This window comes from Cyprinus carpio, unplaced genomic scaffold (assembly GCF_018340385.1).
Source record: "Cyprinus carpio isolate SPL01 unplaced genomic scaffold, ASM1834038v1 S000006603, whole genome shotgun sequence".
Taxonomy (NCBI): Eukaryota; Metazoa; Chordata; class Actinopteri; order Cypriniformes; family Cyprinidae; genus Cyprinus; species Cyprinus carpio.
Genome location: NW_024879248.1, coordinates 645,209 through 657,750, shown reverse-complemented (window position 1 = coordinate 657,750; position 12,542 = coordinate 645,209). Strand labels below are relative to the sequence as shown.

At 37.7% G+C, this 12,542-nt stretch overlaps 1 protein-coding gene across 3 annotated transcripts in view; it reads right to left on the bottom strand.

The window, feature by feature from the left end:
• Window positions 1-12,542, bottom strand: part of LOC122144141 — a 38,323-nt gene extending 25,781 nt beyond the window's left edge. The window contains exons 1-4 of one of the 3 annotated variants that reach the window (XR_006159557.1): window positions 12,292-12,542; window positions 11,010-11,069; window positions 10,734-10,916; window positions 10,364-10,599 (exon numbers count right to left, since the gene is read on the bottom strand). The gene's annotated coding sequence lies outside the window, so the exon portion shown is untranslated. Of the gene's footprint in view, window positions 1-10,363; window positions 10,917-11,009; window positions 11,390-12,291 lie in introns of those variants that run through there. The other 2 variants (XR_006159556.1, XM_042754840.1) reach the window with 2 other exon arrangements.

Genomic DNA, 12,542 nt, shown 5'->3' with positions numbered 1-12,542 from the left:
CACCGGGAGTTAATGTGCTTGTATTACTCCCAACCTCAAGTTCTAAATTACTTGCAAAGTGGCAGGGACCGTTTGAGGTCATACGGCAAGTTGGGTAGCTCGATTAGGAGGTAGTACAGTCTGATAGGAGCGGAGCATGTCAAATTTAACACCTCAATCTCCTTAAAAAAGAATGAGGCAGAATCAGTGATGCTGGCGATGGTGATTAGTGGAGAGGAGGATCTTGGGCCAGAGACGAATGTCAAAACACAATCTCTCACTCTGGCCCCAGGTGGAGATCACCTCTCGCCCTCCCAGCTCACTGATTTAGCTAAGTTGCAAGCCGAGTTTGCAGATGTGTTTTCGCCCCTACCTGGCCGTACTAACCTTATTCAGCACCACATCAAGACAGAGCTGGGTGTGGTGGTTCGCAGCCGGCCGTATCGCTTACCTGAACACAAGAAAAAAGTAGTTCAGGCCAAATTAGGCGCGATGCTTGAAATGGGAGTGAAAGAAGAATCCAACAGTAACTGGGTGAGCCCAATAGTTTTAGTTCAGAAAACGGACGGCTCAGTTAGTTTCTGTGTGGATTATCACAAGGTGAATGCTGTGTTGAAGTTCAACGCGTATCCAATGCCATGGGTTGACGAACTGCTTGATCGGCTCAGTACGGCTCGTTTTTTTTCAACACTGGACTTAACAAAGGGATATAGGCAGATCCCCTTGTCTCCATTTGTCCAAAGAAAAGACAGCATTCACAACAGCGTTCAGAATACACCAATTTGTTACCCTTCCGTTCGGGCTGTTCGGGGCACCGGCCACCTTCCAGCATCTCATGGATAAGATTCTACGGCCCCATGCTGCATATGCTGCTGCCTATTTAGATGATATCATTATATTTAGTAATGATTGGCAGCGGCATATGCAGCATCTGAGGGCTGGCTTGAGATCGCTGAGGGGGGCCGGACTCACGGCCAACCCGAAGAAGTGTGTGATTGGGCGTGTGGAAGTAAGGTATCTGGGCTTCCACTTGGGGCATGGACAGGTGCCTCCCCAAATTGACAAGAAAGCAGCCATGTGAACTGTCCGCGCCCCAAGACCAAAAAGGAGGTGAGACAGTTCCTGGGGCTGGCGGGATATTACAGAAGGTTTGTACCTAATTATTCGGACCTCACCAGCACTTTGACTGATCTTACTAAAAAGGATGCGCCAGATATGGTCCAGTGGACGGAGCCGTGTCAGCAGGGTTTTACCCAGGTGAAGGCTGCTCTATGTGGCGGGCCGTTGTTACACTCTCCTGATTTTTTCTCTCCCTTTTGTGTTGCAGACAGACACCTCGGACAAGGGGTTGGGTGCAGTCCTGTCCCAGGAGATAGATGAGGAGGAACGGCCGGTGCTGTACATTAGTCGTAAGCTCTCTAAGAGAGAGACTAAGTACAGCACCATTGAAAAAGAGTGTCTTGCCATCAGGTGGGCCGTCCTCACCCTCTGCTATTATCTCCTGGGACGGGAATTCACTCTGTGTTCGGACCACGCCCCTCTGCATTGGCTCCACCGTATGAAGGATACCAACACGCGGATCACTCGTTGGTATGTAGCTTTACAGCCTTTTAAGTTCAAGGTGATCCACAGGCCGGGTGTTCAGATGGCTGTGGTCGATTTCCTCTCCAGAAATGGGGCTGGGGGGGGGGCGCAGGCCGGATGGCTCCCTGGCCTGAGTCAGGCGGTGGGGGTATGTGGCAAGGGGGGCGTGGTTCAGCAAAGTCTGCAGCGGGAGAGAGAGTCGGGAGATGTGGAGAATTGGAGAATTAGTCTTTATTAGTCAGGTTTTGTCATCACAACTAAACCACTCTATTCCCAGGGTAAGCTAGAACTGAAAACTGAAATAAAATGTGTATCTTATGCGTGTGTGTGTGTGTACATGTATACACTATACTTAAAAGATTTTAAAAAAATTGAGAGTGCATTGTAATACGAGACAAACAGATTCGGAATTCGGAACCCCGTACTAGCACACTACTTTTAATATTTTTACCATAATATATGGCAGAAATAGTAAAAGTAGTATGAAGTACGAAATTCAGGAAGACTCTTCACTGAAAATGGACAACTGGTTTTCGGAGATCAAAAGATTGCTTTAGGTTTATCTCGGAAGTTTATTATGCTAGCTTGATATTTTCGTAAATAAACTTGTAAAACAAACTGCTGATTAGCAGCAGAGAAAACTGACTGAATTTGGTTCCTGTATTTTTATTTTATGTATTATGTATGAGTTCAATTGAGTAATTGAAGTAGATGAAGTAGATGTTGGCAGAAAGTGTGGTAACACTGTTTCCTTCTCTGAAGATCAAGAAGGGAGAAGAGAATGAAGGATTTGTAAGTTTAACAAAGCCCACTTTGAATAAATACAAATTGGAATAGTAAGTGTGGTATGTTAATTAGTTAACAGGTTACAAATCAATTGAAAATTTAGTGACTGTAATTGGTTTTATTTAAAATTTTTAAATTACAGTTACAATAACACCAAAAGTATATCCACTCTACTGGTTTGCTCGTCACACTTCATGGGTTCTTGTAAAAGTTACAATTGTTATCCTCCCCCTTTCATCCAGGAACATTTCTATGACCCAGTCTCCAGCAGTGGATTTATTGAGATAAGACTTCGAAATCTACGGAGGAAACATCATGATGATCAGCGTCGCTACCAGCGCAAACATAGTTGAATAAGTGATTCCTCTGGAGTGTCCACACTTTGGAAATAACTGCTGAAGGGGAGGAGGAGTCAAAAGGATGATCAAAAGGATGAAACCATCTCCAGAAAACCTCAAAACCATCAAATTGGGCATGGAGAAAACATACAGTAATCACAGGTTATGGGTTGCAAACAAGTCCCCAACAGTGAAAGAGATTTTTAAACAATATCCTCGATTTGTAGACATGCCATACTTGGTAAGGAATTGTGTTTTGAATGGCTTTTCCTCATAGCTTAATTTTTCACTCATCATTATGTCTTATGAATTTGGTTCAGCAGCTACGAGTTATCAAATTATTTTCTATAGTCCAACAGATTCTTTAGTAATCACACAACCCAAATGTGTGTATTCCACTGATCTATAATATAGAACATTATAGTATAATTATAACATATAGTCATATATAGACCAGTGGTTTATTTGCATCTCAGTGGGTTAGAAAATGATCATCATTAGTGTGTATTGGTAAACTGCTCTGCTTCTGTTTATCTGTGGTGCAGTGAATTGAGAACAAGAATGAATTGGTGCAAAGATAATGAGGATTTTTTTTTTTTTTTTTTTTTTAATGGTAATATCTCATTTTAAATTCCATTTAATTATTAGTCTTATTTCAACAGGGTCAGCTAAGTTATTTCAATTGGATAATGAAAAGGTATGAATAGACTTGTCAGCAAAGGGACATGGCTGGTAGATGTTAAGTCCACATTAATTCAAAATGTTTTTTATTACTTTGTTAGCGCACAATACTAGTCTTATGCTGAAAAAATCATCTATGCAATTTATATATATATAAATATATATATATATGTGTTTGTCTTTGTAATCTTTAGTCATAATCTGGAATTTTGCTTTCCCTCTGAAATGCTGTTCCTTCTCTTACATTATCCTTTAAACATCTTTTAACCACTCCTTTTAACCACTTACTGTTATTCACAACCTGGAATGGCCCACAATGCCTCTCTGAAGTTAAGATTGCATAAACCTGACTCAAAAAGACTCAATATTTTGTGAACATACTGAGGAAACACAGTAGTGTTATAATTGTGTATTCTATCCTGTGTTGTAGCTTGACAATGAGTTTGGAAAAATGTTTCCTGGGAAGGCTGACCTCTTTCTTTGAAAATGGGAAGGAAATATTGTTCCAAAATTCCACAGTAAAAAAATCCTCTGATCATGCCAACTTATAATGAGAGTGGCTGATAATAAAGGTAGGCTACTCTTCTCGTTCTGTCAAAATGTTGTTGTTCTTTCAGTGGACACCATTATTTTTAGTAGTTCTCTGAAGGCAAGGTTGGAGTTTAAAGTCAGCCATTATACCAGCCATGAAAAAGATCATTATATTTTATGTTTTTCTATCATACTACAGATTCATGTTACAGAGCTCTTCAAATTCGTATTACATTGCTGCATCCGACTGTGTCAGAAAGGAGCAAAGGGTGGGCCAAATGCAGTACAAAGTCGGCCCTTGCTTATCTCTTGGACATTAAGCCGGTAAGCAGCTTAATTGTCCTTTTATGTTAGTTTTTATTTTTGTTTGTCAGTTTTCTGTACAAGCACTTTGTGGTGATATTAAATTATGACTCTGATTTGCAAAAAAACTATGATGTTTTCATTTTGTTTTTGTTTTTTTAGGTATGCATGATATTAGATTTTTGCAGATATTTTTAAACTCCTTTTGGCCTAGTCTCTTAAAGTTATTTGTGTATTTTCATTTTATTTATTACCGAATGGGCATTAGGACCCAGGGGAGGCTGTTGTTGCTGCTTGTTAGTGACTGTTTACTCTTTCATGCTGGATGTTTCATTCTGTATGTACATTCTCAAATTAAATGCAGTGATCCAAAACAGTCAAGCTAATCATCATTCAGGCAAAAGTTTGCTTCAAGAATGACAACACTGCTAATGTGATTTTATCACTAGCACACCCTGAACACGTGAGCTTTTCGTCTTATCTGCAAGGCATATCGGCATATTTTTTTTTCAAATCAGCTGATGTCATTGTTTACATCTTAAGCCTTTTAATATTCCAATTCCAATAACATTCCAATAATATCATGCATGCCTATTTTCTTTTGAACAAAAATAAGAAAATATCCCTGGCCTATAGTTCAATTAATGCAGATGAATTAAAGGGATAGTTCACCCAAAAATGTAAATTCTGTCATTAATTACTCTCACTCATGTCGTTCCTAAATTGTGTTTCTAAGATGAACGAAGGTCTTATGGGTTTGGAACGACATAAGGGTGAGTAATTAATGACAGAATTTTCATTTTTGGGTGAACTATCCCTTTAAGAGAAACATCAGTCACTTGAACTGTGTTGATAATGGATTTTATAAAATATACTTTTATTTTTACAGGCTGGAACCAGCATCTCCAGCCTCCTGGATAATTCCCAGACAATGGTGGAAAGCCATCAACCCCAAATTGTCTGTTTAGGAACCCCTAAGTTCTACAGCACAATACATCATTGTGGCCGAGAATGACAAAGTCACCATTCCACTTGAGGATAACAGTCTGACGTGTGCCATCGACAAGCTGTTTAAAATGTATTGGGTTTGCAATGTAGAATATCCTGTCCAACTCATATCTGTCTCAATGCATGGTCAAGCTACAATCCAGTACATTCAGAACAAGACTCTGACACCAGCATGAGTGAGGACTTCTCAGCTGCATCTTGCTCTGCTGCTGTTTATATTCTAGAGACTAATTTTGATGGCTCCAGTAATTGCGGCACTTCTGACTACAAAAGCTGTGTAGCAGCATTTGTTGCAAAAATGTACTCCTCTTCAAATTGTACCCTGACCGATGTGCAAAGAAGCATCACATGCACAAAAGAACTACTTTGTGAAGCCCTGGACTGTTTGCAAGAGTGGACCACATCTCTGCTTAATCGTTACTCTATACCCATTGATGAATTGCAAACTTTGATGAAAGATTTTGAAAGAGGACGAAATATGTTTGAGGAAGTTTATACCCCCTATAAAATGACCAAGTATTTTGCTGAAAATCACTCTTTTATCAAGCCAACAGAAATCTTCCTTGGAAACAGAGGTGACACTGCAAGAAAGCAAGGTAAATTAACTCAAGTGTTTAATAGCAGATACATGTCAATACATATCTATTATTGATACCCTGAAGTTTCTTTTTGACAATGAACAAATGCAAAAGCTCTTTGTGGATTCAACTGAAAGTGATGGTAAATTGCGTGACTACTGTGATGGCTCACATTTTAAAAATTACAAATTGTACAATATATTTCCTCAAGCTTTACAAATTCAGCTTTATTTTGATGATTTTGAAACAACAAATCCTTTAGGCTCTAAAACCAAAGTTCACAAAATGGGAGCAGTTTATTTTTGTTTGAGGAATTTCCCTGCTAAACTCGTCTCTTGAAAACATCCACCTATGTTTGCTTTTTAATTCTATCGACAACGAAGTTTATGGTTTCAACAAAATATTTTAGCCATTGTTGGATGATATTAAATTTCTTGAAACTAGAGTGATAGAAGTTCAGATAAATGGCCAAAGTTCAGTGTTATTTGGCACAATATGCTTATTTACTGCTGATAATCTGGCCTGCCATTCACTTGGAAGATATTTTGGAGAGTTTTGCAGCCAACAAATCCTGTCATTTCTGTCTGACTGACAAACATGAGATGCAGGGTATATTTGATGACGATTGTTTGGAGTTGCGCAATTAAGTTAATTACAATGAACATGCCATGCTTAAAAATCCTAGTTTAACAAGCATATAAGCAGACTCTTGCCTAAACTCTCTAGAGTACTTCCATATTACCGATAATGTCTGCGTTGACATTATGCTTGACATTTTAGAGGGTGTGGCTCCACTCAAGATCAAACTAAGGTTACAACATTTCATCTATGAGCAAAAATTTTTCACTTTAGACCAGTTGAATGACCGAATGATTAGCTTTGACTATGGTGTGACAAACGAGAAAAACAAAGCTAGTGGACATTCATAATTTAACCCCTACTGTCACACATCACATTTTTGAACATAGACTTGAAAGTGCACTTTCCAAACTAAAATTTTTATAATTCATGAACCAAAAACATTTTATAACATGATATTGATGTACCATTTTTGTGGTAATGCAATGTCTGATTTTTAAAATGGGTTTTAAAGGATGAATTTTGATATTTTAAGTTTTCAGTTGATATATCATTTCTGATTATTTCTAAAGTGTGACGGAGAAAAAGGCAACGAAGAAGACTTTTTTTTGACAAGGTCAGAACTCCTGTTATGATGTAGATTTTGGAGGGTGCACTCTTGTCATAAATAAAAGAAAAAATTAATCTATTACTTTTCCTACATAATTTTTAACAAAAAACATTGGTTAAATATATATTTAGGAGTCTTAGACTTTCCAACGATATATAGTTTGTCATGATTAGATAAGATTTAGTGAAGTAAACGTAGGTGTCCCGTATACGGGACGGGGTGGAGTTGACAGTTAACAGGTTAAGAACATCATGTAGAACCCCATTAAGCAAAATGCCAGTCAAATGTGGTGTCTCTCATTTTTTTTTTTGCCTTTTCCTGATTGGAAATTTTATAAAGTGAAGGTGATAGTCACTGGAAATTGTTCCTTCTCCTTAGAGAAATTTGCAGTATAATTTTTGCACAAGTTGTTACCAAGGGATTAGCTGTATTTTTAAAGCAGCTAGTTATTGATCACCATAATTTGTTTAAGACTCTATATGCAAACAAATCACTAATACCAAAGCATGATTTTATGACTCATTACTGGTGAACCATGATAAAATGTGGCTCTCTGTCTAAATTTTGCTGCATGATATCTGAGGGAAAGCATGGTCCTCTAAAAAGACAAGCACAAGTTGTATGTAATTTTGTAAATATAAGTAAGACATTAGCCTACAAGAGTCAGGTTCAGACTATGTTTCATTGGAAACTGGGAAGTCCATTAACAGAAAAAAATTACTGTCCCAAATGTTTTTCCAGTCATGGTTGGATCTTTGGATAAAAGTGTTCTGTTTGTTGAAAACATGAGAGAGACTTTGGCTTTGATTTTGACATGTAGCACTGTTCATGTTTCTCACTCTGTTGGTGTTCGGTCAGACTTTTCAAACTGGTTGTGTACTTGCTTCAAACTGTGACTTAAGAGAAGAGCATCTCTTTGGTGAAGTTTTACACAGTTCCACAATGTGAAAAAGAAATTGTTTTAGTTTTTCTTAGAGTTCTATCACAAACGTACTTTCACCCACACTTGTATGCTTATGCAGTCCAAAGAACAAATGAATACAAAGTGATTAATTTGAGCAATGCTGCTGATGTAAAACCTCTTCACATGATTTCCTACAAAGAAAACCTTTTTGTAGATCCAAGATATAAAATTGTTTCAAAATGTCTTGAATGTTGACTTTGTGAAAATGTAGCAGTTAAAATAAATAAACATATTTTTTTAAAAATGCTTTTTTTGTTTTGCATTCATTTTAACTGGTCAAAAATAGCACATCTATGACAAATTGTGTGATTTATGACACATTAGTGTGTTAAATATTTTAACACACTCCCTGTGTTAAGAAGAATAACACACTGGTTGAGTTTAAAGTAACACAAAATGTGTTGTTTCTTAACTAGACACACAGGTGTGTTAAGATATAACACAGGTTGTGTTGTTTTTAACACATCCGTTTTAAGAGTGTATGCAGTGTTCACTGCTCCCTACTCCCTAAGCATGGGATATACGTTGAAGTGGACTTCACTGACAATAATCGCTCATTTGGAACGCCCTGGAACGTCATCAAAGAAAGGCAACGATGGAGTCACGCAGATTATTATATAACATAAATTAATATAGTAATTTATTTTATTTCAAATTTAAATACATATAAAATACATTTACAATTATGTATCTTATAGTCAAAAAGTATATGTTTAGACTGTTAACAGATTGTTGTGGTCTCATCTCATGCGCTTTCTTTCACAAGCGCAGTCTCAAAGTTAACTATCCTGAAGTAACATAAATAAAGTAAAATAAAAAATTACAGAGCCTCAGCTCTTTCTCCCTGGTTTTACTTCGTTTCACCTATTCATACAATACAATATGCAAATGTAACATTCATCGCCATAACCATTCATAATATATATGTATAATAACAACATTTATTACAACCCCTGCATTGAATAGCCTTTAAAAAACTCTTCTAACGGCTCTGCTCCATTGTTAATTCTGACTGGTGCCACTGTGCGCAATGACAGTTGGGTGATTTTCCCTCTCCACTTCCTGCAAAGTGATGTATTGATATTCCCTTAATCCCTAAAATCCCTGATTTTAACTTTCCTGCGTGCTCCTTGTTCCTCACTCCAACACAGTAGCAGCACATTGTGACAATAGGCACATAATTAAAATAACTATTAGGCTTAATAATAAAATAAAGAGAATTCACTGACAAATATCAGCTTGAAAATGCTAACAAAGGTGGATCAGTAACTTTTTTACAGTTGAAAGGTACTGTGTTATTTCACCAGTCAGTCATGGAAGTTCTGGCAACATTAATTCCAGGAGAAAAGACAATTCTATAGATTTGAGTGCACAGGTTTGAGCATGCACATCTGAGTAAGGCTGGATGCACACTAGACGATTTTTGAAATCCTAAACAATTTTAAAACCATGGGAGACCACAAATATTAAAACAGTTTCAACCGGTTGTTAGCCTTATAATCCTACAAACGCGCACACTAGATGATTCCAGCAGACCGCGGGAACGATTTCACAGTGACACTAGGGCCTTTCGCACCGCTTTAGTTCCAGAACTAAATGTACAGTACTAAAGTACTGGGACAATTTTGCACGAACTATTTCCCAGTACCATTTAAAGGGTTGCATTCACACCAACAGAATGTGTACTAGGACGTGACGTAAGCCGGTCGACAGCGACGTCATTTGTGCATGGCGTTCAACAATAAAAACAAAGAACAACGATAACAACAGGGGGGTATTGCACAAAAGCAAGATAAGGGATTAAGATGGGATTTTCCCAGTTATCCTGGCTGAATTTAGCCATGACTCGGTTGCATGAAGGGAGGCTAAATTAATCTACATTATGTTACTATGGAGATTTACACTTTGCAGCTAGCCTGCTCCGGAGCAGGCTAACAACCAGGCTAAGATTAATCTTAGTGATTTATCTGTTAGTTCTGCTGTCAATCTTTCTTGAAATTAATGTTTTACAGTCACTTCATGGTCTTCTGCAAATGTTGCATCATTTTAATTATCACGCATTAAAATACGACATATACTGTCATTCATCAAGTATCCCTATTTTAGTGTTGTTATGAAGACTGTTCATATTGCTGTTAGAGGTTTGATGAATGCATATATTATTGCAGTTGTTGAGATTTATAAGAAATGGCTGATGAAGTTGGAAATGTGGTTTCATTTAAGTCCCATGACGAGGTCAGTATGTAGTGTATATATAGGGTTATTCTAAATAAATGTTCCATTTGTTTAGTCTCTTTCAACTCGAATAAAGGAATAATAAAATATATTTTGAAAATGGGTTCTACTCTTGAGGATGGCAACAACCTTATAAATATTTTTAATATCCAAATCTTATAAATATTTTTAAATATCCAAACCTGTATGAGTTGTTTTCTTATGTTGAACATAAAAGAGGAAAAAAAAATACTATGGAAGTCAGTAGGAGCCACCAACTGTTTGATTACCAGCAATCTTCAAAATATCTTCTTTACACAAAATTGACATGACACCTGAAGCCTTCCGGAGTCCAGTAACACGATCTCATCATCGGCAGATGTGCCTTCCCTCTGCCATATTCAACAGAACTTGTATTGATAGTTTTGACAGGACGTGCCAAGCCTATGATTTTAATAAAGAGAAGTCACCAGCGGATCATAGTCTGGTGGCTCCAGAAGTGCAAAGTCAGACAGTCCACGTAACAAAATCTAAATACTTGATTGTTTTCCATGTGCAGTAGTACGGCAGTAATGTACCTTGTATGAAGAGGCCAGTCTCTCTTGCTGGGCCAGAGTCAGTGGCTGTCCCTCACTGTGTCCCTTCCATCACTGGCTTCCCTTTATTCATCTCCAGGGCCAGCTCCTCCGCTGTGGTCAAGTCTTGGGTTGGAGGGCCACCCCCCGTGCCAGATATATGAGCTTTTTTTTTTTTTTTCAATGCTAAAATCAACACAGACAATAAAATATGGCAGCAGACACTATTTCATTTAATTTGGCTCTTTTTTTTTTTTTTTTTCACATCAAGTCACTTACCAGCCTGCAAAATGTTCTTGTACTTGCTGCCAGGTCCTTTTTTGGCCAGAAGCGCTTGTTCTTTAAGAAGGATAGATACATAAATGAGATAAATAAACGATTAGATAGATAAAAACAGATCAAATTATCAGATTAGATTAAATCAATTAGATAGAAAACTAAAAACCTAAATAAAAATAGATAAAAGAGACATGAGATAAATTAAATAGACATAAAATGAACAAAATAGATCAAATACTGTAGATACGCATAGTGGATAAGTGGGTAAGCCTGGCAGACAACAGCGGACCAACTGAATGCATAAGTAGTCCAAATAACCAGTGCTCCACTGAAGCCATCATAATTACAATTCAAGGAGTTATTTGTCATTTCCCTAAATTAACAGTTGGACACCTTGCCTTAAATGTGACCAGTGGACATGCATCTTACTTATGCAAGCACATGTATGATAAATTGCAAACACTTATACACTATGTGCATCTACAGTATTTGATCTATTTTGCTCATTTTATCAGTCTATTTAATCTATCGCATCTATCTCTTTTATCTATTTTTATTTAGGTTTTTTTCTATCTAATTGATTTTATCTAATCTATCATCTGAAATAAAACTTTGTCTTTGTTTTATTAAAGAAACTGTATTTCCCTTTTTACATATTATATGTTTCACCTCTTCATGTTTCCTTTAGAAGCTGTTGCTCAGTGGGCGAGAAGTATGCCGCATGGGTTTTATCCATTTTTTTGCATCATTGATTCTGTGATCGATCCCGTGGTCTGTTTAAGAATGCCGTGAACCGTGCACTTATCCCAACTATCTACACTTGGCTTGACATAGCTACACGCTCTCATCCTGGCTTAGCAAATGTGCAACAGACTAAGCCAGGATGTGCTGATGAACTAGGTCAAAGCCGCGCCTTTTCTGTTATCCTGGCTTTCTTAATTCTACTTTTTGTGCAATGCCCCCAGGAGGATGGACGACTCTGTGATCAGAGCTGTGTTTTTGTTGTGTCTCGCAGGTTTCACAATAATGGACATGGAATTTCGAAGTATACGTAAAGCGATTGAAAGAACGGAAAGGAGGACTAAGAATCTCCAACGACAACTGGCAGTGCTACATTTGCTAACTTACAAGTGCCTGCACTTCAGTGTCCGTCCATCTATTGTTGTTCTCCATACTTGCGAAATAAGTTTACACAATGTTTACAGTATGTTTAACAGAGAATTTTTAAATCATGGCGCGTGAGAGCATTTTGTATGCATTTGGCCAATCAATGTCTACTTACGTCACGTGTAGTACCAGTTGTGCTCGTTAGACCCTGCTCTGGAGTAGGAGCTAATTTGGTTCTCGAAAAAGGCAGCCCGGTACTAAAATCGTACCCAGTTCCGGCGGTGTGAAAATGACAAAAAGTGGGTAGTTCCACAATTAGTTCTGGTATTATGAAAATATTCCTGCAGTGCGAAAGGCCCTACTAGATCTCATGGAGATTGGCAACATCAAACGTGACTACAGAAGGTAAACAAATGGAGAACAATC